The sequence below is a fragment of the Dasypus novemcinctus genome, chromosome 23 (assembly GCF_030445035.2).
Source record: "Dasypus novemcinctus isolate mDasNov1 chromosome 23, mDasNov1.1.hap2, whole genome shotgun sequence".
NCBI classification, from domain to species: domain Eukaryota; kingdom Metazoa; phylum Chordata; class Mammalia; order Cingulata; family Dasypodidae; genus Dasypus; species Dasypus novemcinctus.
Genome location: NC_080695.1, coordinates 21,894,618 through 21,911,544, shown reverse-complemented (window position 1 = coordinate 21,911,544; position 16,927 = coordinate 21,894,618). Strand labels below are relative to the sequence as shown.

The 16,927-nt window shown below is 36.6% G+C and overlaps 1 protein-coding gene and 1 pseudogene across 8 annotated transcripts in view; both read right to left on the bottom strand.

The window, feature by feature from the left end:
* Positions 1–16,927, bottom strand: part of AUTS2 (activator of transcription and developmental regulator AUTS2) — a 1,252,826-nt gene that overhangs the window by 820,902 nt on the left and 414,997 nt on the right. The window lies entirely within an intron of this gene.
* LOC101424939 (large ribosomal subunit protein eL29-like) lies at positions 7,312–7,781 on the bottom strand (annotated as a pseudogene).

Genomic DNA, 16,927 nt, shown 5'->3' with positions numbered 1-16,927 from the left:
AAACCAGGCTGATGCAACACGGCTAATTCTTGCATAAAGGAAAAGAGAACGTGGTACTGGCACACCCAAAAGTCATGCTCACATTTCTTAATAAAATACGTAGTTTTTGTTTGTTTGTTTGTTTAATTACCACGAATTCTGTAAATTGAATGATATTAAAAATTACATCATTCATTTGAATGATAATAAAAATATATTGTTCCTGAACCAGGAAGAATATAGTACTTTATATCATTTTTAAAAAGATTTCACAAATTCAAAAGATCATAAAAATTTTAGTGATGAAAGTAATATATTATTTCTTTTCATTTTGCTGATAGGATTTTGGCCTAGATACGTAGTAACTTGCAAAGCAAAAGGGAGGCTTTTGTATGTTGTATGTTGATGTCAGATGTGAAGACCTGGTGTTTTAAATTAAAAAGCCCCCTACCCATTTTACAAATTTAAAATCTTTAAAATGTAGTAGAGATATAAGGACAGATTAACAAGACAGAAAAGATAACCTAAACGATGCTAGTACGGAAAATAAATTAATATGTAATTAAATATGCCATAGGAAAAAAGTAGAATATACAATGTATGAATATTTCACATAAACAAGCAAAATAAAAGGATTATCTAGCAATAAAACAAAATTAGGGGCTTACCTCATGTCATACATGAAAATAAATTCCAGATTTGAATTAAAGAGTTGGCTACAAATAATAAAATCATAAACCAACAGAAAACAATGTTTACTGATTTGTGGAAGAGGACTATAAAAAATAATATATGGATCTGTACATATTTAGCACATCCATACAACATAAATATTAAGTTCAAAAATAAGCAAGTGACAGAAAGAAACTTTTTTAAAACATGACAAAGCGTTAATATACTTAACATATAAGTTTGTACCAAAAAATCTACCTGCTCAGTATAGAACATGAACAATTTACAGATGAATACAAATTGATAAACAGAATATGAGAAATGTCCTGTCTCTCTAGTAACCAAAGAAGGGCTAATAAAAAAAACTGAACAATGATTCAACCCATACATCTGTAAAAACCAAATATATCTGATGATATATGATGATGATAAGAGTATAATAGTATTCTTATATACTGTGGAAAGTGTAAACTGATAGAAAACCTTAGGAAATATGCATCAAAAGTCTTAAAATACTCAGACCTTTTAAAGAAAGATGTACAAGGATTCAGTATTGCCCATGATAAACAGTATGAGCTTTGGAGTCAGACTGTCTGGTTTCAAATGACGCTTTACCTCTCTCTCATGCTCTGCAAGACTTTTGACAAATTAATGTTTCTTAGCCTCACTATTCTCATAAAATGTAACATAATCCCTTACTTTATAGGACTTATGCAAGAATTGAAATGTGTAACTCATGTAAAACACTTATCACAGAAACTATAACATAAGTGTTCAATAAATCTCAGATACTGCCATTATCATCGTCACCACCACGACCACCAGGAAATCTATTCCAGAAAATGACCATAATATCAATTTATACAAGAGAGATATATGCCTAAATAAGTTCTGAAGTAAAAGCTGTAAGGACACATACCATGTATAAGTGTGGTTATTATAGAATTTTGGATGATTTTACTTCTTTTCTATGATAGATTTTATTTTCTAAGATTTCTACAGAGTATAAATTACTTTTGTACTTAGATAAACAAAAATTATTTTGGAAAAGAAAAAAGAAAAACTCTCTCCTTCTGGTATTTTTATTTTGTAACCATAAATACAATAAAATTTGTAAATATCCGAGGCTGTTTCTGCCAAATAACTTCCTTATATAAAGGGCATTTTCTGCACTTATTACTAAATTGCATTCTCACCAATGAATCCAAGAAAAATAGTTAAATAATAGGTGGAGAAAGAGCAATTAAAGATAAATATTTAGCCTGGTGAAAAAATGGTTGATATAATCATGCACAACTGCACTTCACTGAAACTTAGAAAGGCAAGCAAGAACATCAAAAGGACTCCTATCTCAGGCAAGAGTGCAAACATTCACTTTCCCCACCTCTTCCCCTTTTCTGAGTCAATGCACACACAGTAAAACATCAGAAACAAAATGGATGCTCAGCCGAGATGATGTTTCTGTAACACATATCCAAAATACGTGGCAAAGCCCACTTCTGTCATTAGAAGTCTCCACTGGATCTCTTCTGCTCCTTTCCCTATTTCTCTGCTAACAGGATAAAGAGAGTGACAGGGGCTTATGATCATTTTATAAAGATGCCAAACAAGCAAACACTTTTAGAACTGGGGGAGAATTATCAAAGCTCTTCTACCATCTGTCTGGGGGGTGGGGGTAGGGAGCAACAGCTGGTACAAGAAGTAGCAAGATGTTGGTCTTAGAGTGACAAGATGGGAAATGACAGGAAACAGCTTTTTCACTCCTCTAACAGCAAAAGAAGTGTGCAGCCTGTGTTCCAGTGTTTGAAAACCTCCAGATGCTGCTCTTGCTTCACATTTCCATATCTTTGGTTCAGACAACATCTGAAAGCCTTTCTTTCTCCAAACACTCTCGTTCTTTGGAGGACATACAAAGCCATCAAATGCAGCCTTCTCCTCCTCCTCTTTTCTCTTATAGGCAATGTGGAATGAATTTTAAGCATCACCATGGAAAGGAAAAAATGCAAAATAGCGTCATGTGAGCCCCTGCAAAACTTTTTCCAGTCATCTTTCTCCAGAAAAATGTACCATGTGCTCTGGTATCTGTCATTTGGTAATTAAACTAATATTAGATTTGGAGTGGAACTTCTAAGGAGCTGAGGAATAAAAAACCTACAATGCCAAAGGTTCTGGGAATGGGGTGCTCAATGACTACCTGGAAATGGTAGGTTGGGTTTCTTCACTTCACTTCACTAAACACGAATACATGCATGCATTTGTTTCCACTTTACATGTTCAGGTTCATGAAGTCAGAAAGAAGGTCATGTTATATGCAATACGTGCACAATCCAGTGCCAGAATTTCAAAGGAATGGCATATAAAAATAATCAAATATTCTAATTTACAGCTGCCCTATATGCCAAACATATAAAACCAATTCCAAATAACTTTGGAAGATGGATACTAAACATTCTGAAATTACACTGAGTAAAATTTTATTTTATGTTCCAGATTACATTTGGAAATTTCAGTGCCAGGGTCCATATTTGAATCCCAAGTTTCATTAGCCTCAGTCATGTCTTTGTGATTTTGCACAATTGGTACCCATTGCAAGTACTTGTGTCTTCTCCTTCGTCAGGCCAGCTCAGCCTCTAAGATGGGTTCGTTCCATCTCCAAAATGTATCACAAAATTCCTTCCTAGAAAGAGCAAATTTTCCCTCAATTCAAACAGCATTTGCCTATTTTAACAGCTCTCATGATGGTAATTTCTCTGTTTAAAGGATGGTCTATTACAACTCACAGCAAGTTCCTCGAGGGAAAAAGCCATGATCATTATATACCAGTGCCTAGCACAATGCCTGACATTCATTAATTTAAAAAAAAAATCTGTGTATCACAGCTATGTGTCAAATACCTGGAAATTCAGTTTGAATGGAACAGTTTCCGTCCCCCAGGAGCACAGCGTGAATATGGATACAGAAGGAATAATTATAACAATGTGCTTAGTGTTATAAATAAGGTACTATGGAAACACAGACAAGATCAACCATGAAAGATGCTCAATCAATGTTTCATAAATGAAAAACTTTTTACCATGGGTTTGACAGCTTAATGTGTTTACTACAGGATTCCATTTAGTTCTGTGATCTGGGGCAAGCTACTTCCTTTCTCTGTAATAATCGCCTCAGTTTCCTCATCTATAAAATGAGAAAACAAGATCATAGGGTTAATATGAGAATTGACTGAAATGACATGTAAAGCCTTTCGAATAGTACCTAGCATGCGATGAGTACTCAGTAAGGGTTAAATATTAATTGCTAACAGCTCTTACAGTTCCTACTATTACAAAATGATACTTATTAATCTTTTGAGATATAGTAAGGTTTCAAATGAATAGTCTCTCTCTCTCATCCCATATCTAACCTGTTAGAATATTCTGTTAGATCTAACTTCAAACCACAAGCAGAATCCCCTAACTTCTCACCAAGTCACCATCATCACTCTCCTGGATGTTCGCTGCATTAGCTGCCTAACCATTCTCTTTGTTTCTACCTTTGTTCCCTACTCTCAATACAGTAACCACAATGATCATTTTAAAATGTAGTAGAGCATATAATTTCTTTACTCAAAACCTTCCCACAGCCTCACTGTCAAAATCCTTTATGATGGCCTACAATAAGGTGCATGGTTTGTCCCTTCACTTTTTTTCTTTCTGAGTTATACTACTTATCCCTTCATTCACTAACCTTTAGCCAAGTCAGTCTTCTGTTTAAAATACTAAGCTTGCTTCTGCCTCAGGGCCTTTATGCTTGAAGTGTCCTCTGCCTAGGATGTCCTGCTCCTTGATATTCCCATGGCTCACTCCTTCTGCTCTTATGGGTTTCAAATGCTAATTCAGAATGTTCAAATGGTACCTGATCAGTGAAGCCTTTTCTGAATACCCTGTTTTAAATAGCAGTATCTCCCACCTTAGCCTTTACATACTTTATTTTTTCTACTATTCATGATTATACCTGACATAGTTTGTATTTTACTTGTTTAGTTGTATGTTATCTGTCTTCCTCTCTGAGAATCCAAGACACACACTGTAAAAGATTTTTAGATGATATACTCACTGCTATCTCCCTAGGACCTAGAAAGGGGTTTGTATTACAATAGGTACTTAATAAATTTTGGAATAAATGAATGGATAGCAATATGAAATTACAAGTGAAAATGGAAGTAAAAGATTCAATTTACATTTATTTTCTAAAAATAAATGCATAGTTATTTATTGTCTGTTACAATTTCCACATCATTAACACACATATTCCCTTATTTGAGCTTCATGAAAGCTACATTTGGTAGGCAGGGAGAGAATAATAACCATCACTTTATAAAGAATAAACTAAACATGAGAGAAATTAAATGGTTTATGTAGTAAACACAAAAAATGAAATGAGGACTAGATCTCTAGCCCACTGCTCTTCAGCATCCTAGTCTACCTCCAAGTATGTAAAGACTGAAAGACCATTAAGTAGTTAATCTTAATAACTGTTTTATGAAATGGCTCATTTCTTTCCATTTAAATCATAATCAGATAAACCTGATAATAACACTGTTATACACAGTGAAAAAGAATGGAAGACTGCTCTATATGCTGTCTTTTTTTCTTTCACTTTTTTTTAACAGCACTTTTTTCAAACACAACAGGTAACGAAGGACATCAATTGTGAAAACGGCATCTGATTCTAAGGTGTAGTAACAGGATGTGCAGGTTTATAGTAGGTAAGGTGAAGACTGGTAGCTGGAAGATCAACCAGATGAATAATGGTTATTCACTGCCCAGTTTACAAGAAACAAAGTAAATAAATGTAGGCCATTATGTAAGACTCATTATCTAATGTCCCAAATTCTGTTTTTTAAAAAGCGGTTCTCTCTTGCTATTTGCATACATTTAGCCTGACCTTGGCACTTCCTTCATAATAACTTGTCTCATTTATTCATCTTAGACACACACATATACAAGCACACACATAATTCAAAGCTCTTTAAGAATCAGGACTGACGCTTGGCTAGCTTGGAGTTCTGAAGAAACTTTTCCAATCTAAATAATTTTTAAAATTATAAATAATGTTGTATTAAGTTGTTACCAAAATACTATACTTACCCCAGGGCATGGAAGAAAAGAGGTTGTTCCAATGATGCTGGGGGATACCAAAGAGGCTCTGTCCCCTCCACAAACGCAGCTTTGAATTATTATAAGACAACTAGTTAGTATCCCTGAATCACAAATGAGCCTTATTTTGCAATTGTTTCTTTTCTGTTTGTCTACCAGATCCAAGTTCCCTTGATGGGAGTACCTTATAGTCACTCAATATTACTTGCTTCATAAATGTTCCTTGACGACTGAAGTTGAAATAAACATGAGCAATGGATAAAAAATAACATGTAACTGATGCATTTTGTTGCTCCTTTCTCCTATGGATATCTGGGATAATACCCTCAATAAAGAACACAAGTACTGCTGACGTGACTTTAGCTAACTTTGGCCATTGGTTTGCAGTAGTAGAAGAATTACTCAAAGTCCAAGTGTGGTTGACTCTCCAACATCCATTCTGCCCTTCTCAAATGTGTAGGGACTGTGCTGTTGAAGGAATTAACACCAGCTCCGGGTTTGATGAATCCAGAGCCGTCTCTTTCTCCTTGCCAGTGACTGTCAGGAATGCAGGCCTAAGCCAACCAGCACAACATGTTAACCTAAAGCAACAGTTTTAATGTACATGCCCTACAATGGCCAAGAGAGACAGAAGGGAAGGATTTTTATTCCATTTCTGGGGAAGAAGGCAGCTTGCTTCCAGTTTCTCCTCAATCTTTTTGCCCACACATTCCCATCCTTTTACAATTAGCTATGAACAAAGAGCACGTGGCACTGACTGCTACCAAGAACAATCAGCTCTGGGATGAAGTTGACACTGTGGATGCAAACAGATGAGACAGAAAGAAAGTGGGTTTCTGAGAACAGAGACCCCATTTAATCACTAAGCCAACCAACCCTGAAGCTCTTCTTACCTCTGAACTTCCTTCTACGTGAAGCAGTAAATTTCATTATTGGTTAAGCAAGTTTGAGTCAGATTTTCTGATTATAGTCAAAAAGCCAGAAGTTGGCCAGGAGTGACATCAATTTGACATCACCAAAGAGTATAATGTAAAAGACTGGTTGGTAAAATTTTTCCTTTAAACAGAGCTTACACTTCCACCTAATGATAAAAGCTACTACAACAAAAATGCGAATTTATGCTTACTAGTGAATAAGAGGTGGTAATTCCTAAGAAGGATGTGCCTTACATCACAAGGGCATGGAAGTATAGGAAAAACTGGACATGGGAGTTGAATGCCGATGCATCACTCCTGACCTTGTCCAAATCATCCTGAGTCCAAGGGAATGAGCAATGGACCCAGAGTGAGAAACAGAGTAACTATTTCCATGCTAATTCATCAGCTCCCCTGTGAAATTCTAAGAAGTACCTTTTTGGAGGACTTCAACTTTCTCTTTGTAAAACAAAAGTTGGAAGGGTTTCGTTTTGAACTATGGCTCCTGCCTCAGGTTTTTTGAACAGATAGCCCAGGGGGACCCCAGCCCCACACAGATGGCAGCTCAGGGTTCACACCTTATGCCTTATGTTGGCAGATGAAGGCCTCTACTCTGGAGCCTTTGTGGGGGCTTAGGAACCTTTGGGAGCTTTACTGGGCCTAATAACCTTAGCCTGAGCCTGGGTCTTGGTTTGATCCTTGGCCTTAGACTTTGGTTGGGAAAGTCTGAGCCCCCTTGCAACGTGGACAAAAGTACATTTCCCAAGCTTGGTGTGGGCATTGTAGGCAAGTCAACTGAGCTTATGACTACCAACCTTTGGGATCTTGGGCTTGACTACTCTGAGCTTTACAAGGGCCTTGTAAGCTTCTGCACATGTGCTCATGACCTTGGTGTTTTGGGTCTGCATCTTCTTCCAGCCCTTCTTGAGATGTTTCTTGGCAATGCATAAGGTTCCTCAAAAACTTGGAGTCTACACGCTTAAGAGATTTGAATATTTGTGATCAGGGATTCTTGATGCCACTTCTATGCCATTTTTGGGGACTGGTTGTGCATGGTGTGGTTCTTGGACTTGGCCATATCTGCACCTTGCCAGCAACTGCTGGAGTGCCTGAGATCAGAAGAGAGGGATGTGTTCCTTTATAGGTTCCCTGTCTGCTGCCATTCTCGGTCACTTAGCCAATTAAAGACCTGATTTTCTAGCGTGTAAAATGAGGCTTTTGATCTTAATATCTAGCCTACTTATCTCAATAACTTATCCAAAATAAATATTATGCACCTACTATGTGCCAGGCACTGTGCCAGGCCCTGAAGAAATGAGATAAAACATAGTTTCTACATTAATTACAGATGTATGGGAAGGCTGCTTTAAGTCTAAAAATCTTAATGAACTAAATTAACCCAACTTTGTAAACCACCTATGCCTTAATAAAAACAATTAATTGGGATGGTGATCTCCAAGTACCAGATGAATTTTAGAACTAGAAGGAACCTAGTCAGAATAAAATATTGTAGTAGGTAATAAGGAGCAGTTTCAAAAATTCAGTTTTAAAAGATCCTGCTTCCAAGACTCAGTTTAAAAGAGTCTACCAAAACTTTAGACTCAAGATTTCCATCATAGTTCTTCTAGGCCATTTCTACCAATAAAGCATGAAATAGTCAAAAGCCTATCCTGAACTGCCTTGCTGATCAAGTTTTTATCTCCTTAATATTGAAACTTTTTCTAATTTGTTCTAAATAAGCTTATTAAGTTTCAGTGAAAGGAAACATTGCCTTTTATTAGTTCCAAATCTCTGGCTCATGGCATTTTATACATAAAATGGGCAAAATATATATGGAACTGAATTTTTTAATTTATAACATGACAAAATACACAAACTTACAATGCCTTACACCTTGAAAGATAGTCTATGAATTTTCTCCAACTTTTTCACATAACTATCAAGTTTTGTCACATATTCTCCACTGACTTTGTATTACAACTGTTGATTCTTTTAAAAATTAGACAAGTTAATGTCTTTAAACCAGAATCTATTTATATTGTTTATATTAAAGTTGGAACATATTTGCCTCAAAGATGACAGTAGGGGAAAGCAGCTATGGCTCAATCAGATGAGCTCCCGTCTACCATATGGGAAGCCCTCGGTTAGCATCCCGGGGCCTCCTTGTAAAGGCAGGCTCACCTGCACACCGCAGAGTGCTGCCTGGCCTGCAGGTGCCGGGGAGAGCTGACTCAGCAAGGTGACACAACAAAAAGAGAAGGGAGACAAGTAAGACCACAGAAGAGCCTGCAGCAAATGGACACAGAGAGCAGACAGCACACAAAAAGCGGCAAAGGGGGGGAGGAGGGAAGGGGGATTAAAAAAAAAAAAAGATGAGAGTAGGTCTATAACTCTCCTCTCGTCAGGAGCTTTGAATCCATTCTCCACATGTAGTCAGCCATTCCCTTGAAATCTATTTTTTTTTAAATAGCATTATTGAAGTGTCATTCACAGACCATAAGTTCCATGCATTTTAAGCATATCTGCAGTTATGTAACCATCACCACAATCCAATATTAGAACACTCCATCATCCTAAATATATTCCTTGTGAATTTTTTTCTAGGCAACTTTAATTCAATAATTCTGGGGAAGGACCTGGAAATAAGTATTTGAACAAGATTGCGGGGATAATTGAAGAGTAGTGCCTAAAGGTCCACTGTACCTAAGCCACTATTAGAGGGAACTATCTAAAACTGCAAACTAAAGGGTGCCATTCTTTGCTTAAAGCCCTCCAATGGCTCTAGGGTGGGTGGCAATAAGAAGCAAATAATAATCAGAGTCATTTACTATGGACTTATTATATGCCAGGCACTATTCTAAGCACTGTACAGCTTTTAATCCACAAAACCATGCTATGAGGCAGGTACTATTATTATTTCCACTTTGCTGAGGCACAAAAAAGCAACGTAACTTGCCCCAGGTTGCACAGCTAGTAAGTGGTGGAGCCAGGTTTTGAACCCAGGCCTTAACCTCTAGACCATCTAATTCTCATGGGTTATGCATTATCTTCCTCTCCAATCTTATCTCCATGGCTTCACAACCTCCACCTCCCCCATTTCTTCCCTCCAGCCCAAACAGGAATCTACTCTTTCAACTTGCAATCTATTTTTCTACTTTGAACTTCCATCTCATCTGTCAAATCTCATTCTCCCTGTTTTAATTAGAAACTCATTTTCCTTTATAGAGAGATCACATGCAAAATTGGAATTAATGAACCCTTAATTCTCTGTCATCCATTTCTATACCACCTACCATTGGTAGTAATCAGCATTCCTTACTTTCCTTAAGAGTCCTTCTCAGAACAAAACTTAGGTTTCTTTCCTTTATCTTTTTAAAGGCTTTTGGGATTTGTTCATGCTTTTTCCAGCCACAATTGAATATGCCTTTGAGTACCTAATCCTAAATTTTAATCAGTCAAGCTTTCTGTTTTCAGGTAGAACCACCCTAATAAAACACAGAAGGCTCGGTTGAATGCCAAGCTTCTGTCCAGTCCTCAGAAACTGGTGCCCTGGCCAGTGGGCATACAGTCAGTCATTACCAATTTTTTTTGTTGCTATAAAGGAGAAAGGCAAAAGAGCAACCCCTTGTAATCATATAATGAGAGATACTATTCAAGAACTGATGCCATCTGCTAATCTGGATAGAAATGAGGTTGAAGAGAGAAAGGTTACAGAAGGGGCAGATGGGACTCTCTTTAATCATTTGCTCTTATTATTTTGCTCCCTGTTTGTATTTAATAATTTGTGTGAATGACAAAAACACACATTTCTCTGGTCAAATAAAAAGATTAAGGGAGGGAGAACAGAGAACTGAATTCTCTCTCTCCTCTTTCTGCATTCCAAATGATCTCTATACCACCCTTCTGGCTGAAGAAGGCAAACATTCCACTCTGAAATGAGAGCATAGAGGCATTAGATGTCCCACTGCTGTTCTTTCAGGTTTTGTGACCAAATTTAATTTGTACAATAGCACACAACTGATATTTTACCTGTAATGACTTGATGTAGCTCTTTACAAGAATGTTTAAATACCAGAATAGAGGACAGGTAAAAGATATATGATTACCGTGCTCTTTAAGGATCTAGTCGCACAGGATACAAAGCTGTTTTTGATCTGATCATTGTCTACCTCTTCTGACTAGCTCCTGCATTCCATCTTTTGCAAATTATACTCCAGTCATCCTATTCTATTTATACCTACCAGATTATAACAGTCATGCTTCTTTGTACAGTTCTGCTATAAATTTCATTTTGAAAACACGAATTTGTTCCAATGCAATTAATATATTAGTAACAAATTGAGTATAACATGAATTTTGCATTTGCTAATGTACAATTTCCTCTGCAGGAAACATGAAGTGAATTCAGAAAACTACACCTAGTTGAGCTGAGCTACATAAGAATAACACATATACCTCAAACATCTGCCAGTTACCTCAGTTCATGATGTATGTTCAACTTCAGAGAAACCTCTTTCCACCACTTCACAACTCACAAGATGCAACTCTTCCAATACCCACTTCAACAAGGAAGCTCATGTCTTTTCAGTATAAAATGCCATATTTAATGTGGTATTTTTGTATTTTATAACGATTTAACATATGTAAAATTGTGCTATGATTTTAATTAGGTTCCTATCACTTTTTTGTTGTTGTCACTGGCAAAATTCTTGAGTAATGGTATATATATAGACCCCCCCAAAAATATGTCCTGTTTCAGGAGAAGAATGAAAGTGGTCATCTTTGGTGCTTTACACATGGTAAGCTATCTGTAAACACCTGGGAAGGTAGGAGAAAGAGATTTAAACACTGTTTTTCAGCCAACTTTCTGTGCTCTTTTGAAATAAACTTTGCAATAAATAATAAGTCATATTCGTATAGTACCTCAGAATTTAATTTGTTTTTATATTCTTTTTTATCTGTCTTCACTGCAGATTGAGTTCAGTAAGTAGTGAAAAATTTGCCTTTATTTTACAACAGCAGAAACAGAAGCATGACCAGATTAGGAATTTTCCCTAAAGTCCCAAATGTAATTGTGGATCAACCTATAATCCATGTCCTCTGATTCAGAATCAGTGCTATGTCCATCCATTTCTACATGCCTATCTATCTGTCTCAGGGTGAGAAGATAATGTTGGAAAAATTATGGATCTCTGAAATTTTACCTGTTTGGATGTAGAAGTAAGTTATTTTTAAGGAAGTTTAACTATTAATACAATCCCCCCTCCCCCCGCCCCTTCCTGTCAGGTTTCAGGAGTATAATCAAATTCATCAAAGACTATAATTTGGTACAATCTTTATTCTAATTTATCAGACTGTACATTCATTTTACAGAGAAAACCCCTAAAAATTAAAAAAACTATGGGCAAGTAGTAAACATCATATAGAACTCAGGCCTCCTCATTAAGCCTCAAACCTTCCAGGGCATCTATCTGGTAATTTCTCTATAGGATCCACATGGGTCCTTATCTCCATCAACTATTTATTTAAAAATCACCTTCTCATTGAGGTCTATTTGAAATTCTACTATTCCCTAATCATGGAACTTCTTTTCCTCTTTATGTCCTTTCTTCTACACCATAACTTCTCACCTTCTAAAACATGTTAAAATTTATGTAATTTTCTCTATAACCACCATTAGAATTTAAGCTTCATGGGAGCAGAGATTTTTCTCTATTTGGTTTGGATTCTATTATTTCAATACTTAGAAAAGTAACTGACAGATAGGTAGGAGTTCAATTGATTTTTGCTAAATAAATGAATACATGCATATGCAAGCATGATCCTTTAAACCATTATTAAGAATGAAATTAATTATCTCAAATGCATAAACCAGTCATCTTTAAGCAACTTGCTCAATGCATGGAAACTAAGGAAAATTTATCAGCTCATGACGAAGGGCAGGTTTACCACCCACATGATCCACTCAGAAGGCTCTACAACGATTTGCCTGGAGAGCTCTTAGAATTACCAGAAATGCTTTTTAAATTTTTGAGTGTGGTTTGTATTTATAATTTGAGATAGAGTTGCTTCACAACATTTCCACAGAGAAAGAATTACTGTGGTAGGTTGAATTACTACCCCAATTTAGACATGGTCTTAATCTCAATCTGCATTCCTGTGGGTAGGAACCCATTATAAATAGGGCCTCTTGAAGACACTATTTTAATTTAAGGTGTGGCCTAACTGAATGAGGATGGGTCTTAATCTAGATTATTGGAATCCTTTGTAAGCAGAAGAAATTCAACACAGTAGGAGAGAAAGCCAAGAGGAGGAACTTGAAGCCATAAGCCAACAGAACCCAGAAGAGAAAGAAGACAACAATACCACGTTAAAGGAGAGACAACCCAAGGAATACTACTAACCCCTAGAGAAAGCAAGCCTTCTAGCCAATGCCTTGATTTGGACTTTCTGGTCTCTGAAACCCATTGTGTGGTATTTATCACAGCAGCCTGGAAAACAAGAAATAAGCAAATCATTCCTCTGCAAGACTGGCACCTGTGGGGGGAAAAAAAAGTCCCTTGGGAAAAAAGAAGCAGGAACAAGGGAAGATATGGTGCATTCTAAAGAAATCCAAGATTGAAAAGGCAAGGTTCATAAAACCTCTAAAAATGGCAGAATCTTAAAATTGCTTCTGCCTTCCAATTCAATTAAAGCCCACACACGTCTACAGGTCAGTAATAAACCCAAAGTGCCAAACTCACTCTTTTCCACTCAACTTAACAAAATGAACTTCTAATGTCTATCTACAGGTATCTTAAAAGCACTTGGCACATAAATACTTGATTCCAAGGCACACTGCATTGGTCAAATTCATTTCATGTCAAAACCAAAGTTTCATACATAGATTGTAACCAAGATAAGAGTGAGATGTTTTATCCTTTCAATTTGTTGTGTTCAATTCTCAAAAGTTAGATGTTAAGACCATGTATATATGGTTTGATGATAAGATTTAAAAGGACAAGTGGCTCTCATTCTTCGGATTAGTACCTCACACCTCTCCAAGACTCAAGTTTCTCATTTAAAAATAGGGATGTCAGGTAACTAACAAGTTATCACAATTAATAAATGAACTAAGATGATGTTTCCAAAACTTGTCAGATAATAATCACTTAAGATAGATGGTTAATTTTTTATGTCAGTGGCTTTCAACCATGGCTACACATTTAGAATTATCAGAGGAAGCTTAAAGAAATGACACTCAAGCCTCACCACAAAGGTACTCTGATTTAAGTGGTCTGGAAATGAGCCTGTGCTTCAGTATTTTTTTCAAGTGCTCCAGGTTATTTCAGCATGGTGCCAAGTTTGGAACCCCAAAGTTTAGATACTTATGTCCTGATTTAATAGGTCTAGGGTGGATTAGGGAATGTGTATTTTTTCACAAGTGCCTATATATAACACTTAAAATCAAGTAGTATGGTAAACACTGATCCAAAGTACATAATAAAGCATTTATCATAGTGCCTCACACATAAGCAAGCACTCAAACTCTGGCTCAATAGAAAATTATTATATGATATATAGAGAGTACTATATATTATATATAATAATCCAGGCTGCATTTGAAAGGAATCCCCAAATAGCAATGATATACCATATAGTTTGAGTAAACACACTTTATCATGGCATCGTTGCTTCTAATTGTATTTTAACAAATACAGCGGGAAGATATTTATCAAAAATATATACTAGAATATCAGTTTAGAGTTTTTAGTTTCTATAAAGGAAATCTCTATCTTGAATAAGTCAGGTATAACTTTGGGGAGGAAAGGAGGGAAAAGGAAAGGATGGGAAGAAGTGAGGAACAAGAGAAAAATTGTATAAATATTGGCACAAGGCAGTGGGGAGGGGAATATTTGCAGGAGACGTCTTGACAAAAAAAAATACTTAAATACTTCTGTTCTCTTTGCCTGGAGATGAGGTAAGGAACTTATACGAATTGCCTCTGGCTATGTGCCAGGCTTTCCACACCCAGGTTCTCAGTCAAAAATCCAAAGGCCCAGCAAGGGAGCCCTCTCTATTCACAAACCACACAGGACACAATCTATATAGAACACAAGTACATGTCTCCCAGAGACTCGAAGAGGCTTAGCCACTTGGCCCTCACTCCTCACAAAGTAAGGGAGCAGTCAGCTTCTTCTGGTACACCTTGCCATGTTGGCAGGACTCAACACTGTATTTGTTGGAGATTTATGATGGGGATTTAAGAGCCTCTACCTGCACTGTTTTTTGTGGTACAGCACCTCCAGTAGCAGGACCCTGGCAGGGTCAGTGACTATTACTGAGGGAACTTATAAGATCCAATGGAGATGGTTCTAGAAATGAGTCATTTATTAAAATAGCCAGTCATTTATCATGGTGAAAGAAGAGATACAAATGAATTTGTATCGGAAAGTGTGTCCCTTGAAGACAGCAAAGTGAGCTGCCAACTCACATTACTTGAGAAACCTTAGATAAAAGAAACTTTGGGAAAGACAGGTTAAATGACTCAGATTATAAGTAGGCAGGAAAATCCAAAGGAGCAGTATAGTTTCCTAAAATGCTTCTAGCTCAAATGCAACCATCAAAATTTCAGTATATTTCAGTCATCACCTAGAATTCTATTGTTTGAGAAGGAAAGGCACATGATAAAATAATGAGAAAGAAGAAGAGCAAGGCAATTCTGATAATGGAAGTAGTGTAAGTCCTATGCCTTCTAGCCACAATGGCAACTGTGGGCCTTTTCTCTGAGGTTCCTTGCTGCTGGGCACACAGAGAATGATCTGTGGAACAATGGGTAAGTATTATGTATCCCAGAAAGAAAAGGGCAAAGATGAGAAAATGAGAAATAAAAGGAGAAAGAACCCTTCCGAAAAATGTCCTCCTTAATTGTCTCAGTAGGTATTTAATTTCTATTTTGTTGCTTTTCTTTGAATTCATGAAGGCCAAATTTTCCAGTCAAACTAGAGTGCAGTAAGGCATTAAGTCAGCATAGCATTCAACAGGTTTAATTACTGTGTAAATGAAAGAAATTATTATTCTTTCATGACATTTATTTCAGATCCAACACTAGCTGCTTTTATATAAAGTTGGGGACGAGGGAAGTAAAACTTAGAGAGAGAGGAACAAGAACTAGGATATATAATTACAGCTATATTTCTTTGCCAGACATTAGTGAGTCTAAACAAAAAGAGCTTGTTTGCTCTCTTGAGAATAGCCATATGATCCACCAGTGGTGGCTCCAAACAAAGTTCCCTCTCCTGATACGCAGCCAAACTCTGATAGGTATAACAATATTTGAAATTCCAATGACAGGGGGTTTATTAAGGCTACAAAGCCTGGTATAGCCCATTGTGGATCAAAGATCCTGACGTCTGGGAACAATTCTAATAGTCAGGAAACCCGGAAAAGTAATGGAAACCCCATTGCAACATGAGAGATAAAGGGCTAGTTGATGCTATCAGGACTATCACAAATTGTATCTTTTCTAACAAATTTTCACAGAGCTTAAATATCTCCCATAAGCAGAAAACATACACACACATACATACACACACGTGCGTGCAAAATCCCTAACTAAAGCATACCTTTAAATATATTTATTTTGAAATATTGTATATGTGCCTGGTGAAGGGACTGCAAGAGAGTGTGCCTGTGGAGCTAGTTAAAAACAGGAAGAAATAACCAAACACAAATCAACGCACTAAATGGGAGATAATCTGTTACCTGAATTACTGAGGCTCCATGATTTTATCAGAATATAGTCATTACACACTATAAACCCATTTAACTGATCTAAATTTTCCAAGAATAATCTGAACAAAGCAAAGTGCCTCATCACAACATATCCTCGTCCTATTCCAACATATTCACACAGACACATGGGAACACAGAGAGATTTTCTGAACCAGTTATTCATAAACCTTTAATTATTACTAATAAACCATTTTTAATTATTATCCATTAACCAGTTATTCATAAACCATTATTACTAATAAACCATTTAATTATTACAGTGCTACAGGGGCCAGGAATTGGCATTAACAACCTCAGTTTGTTGTTTGCTTGTTTGTTTTTTAAGGAGGTACCAGAAATTGAACCCAGGACCTTGTACATGGGAAGCAGACATTCAACATTGAGATACATCTGCTCTCCAATGAGAGCTGGTTTTTTCATTTGTTTGTTTTTGTTTTTAGGAGGTACTAG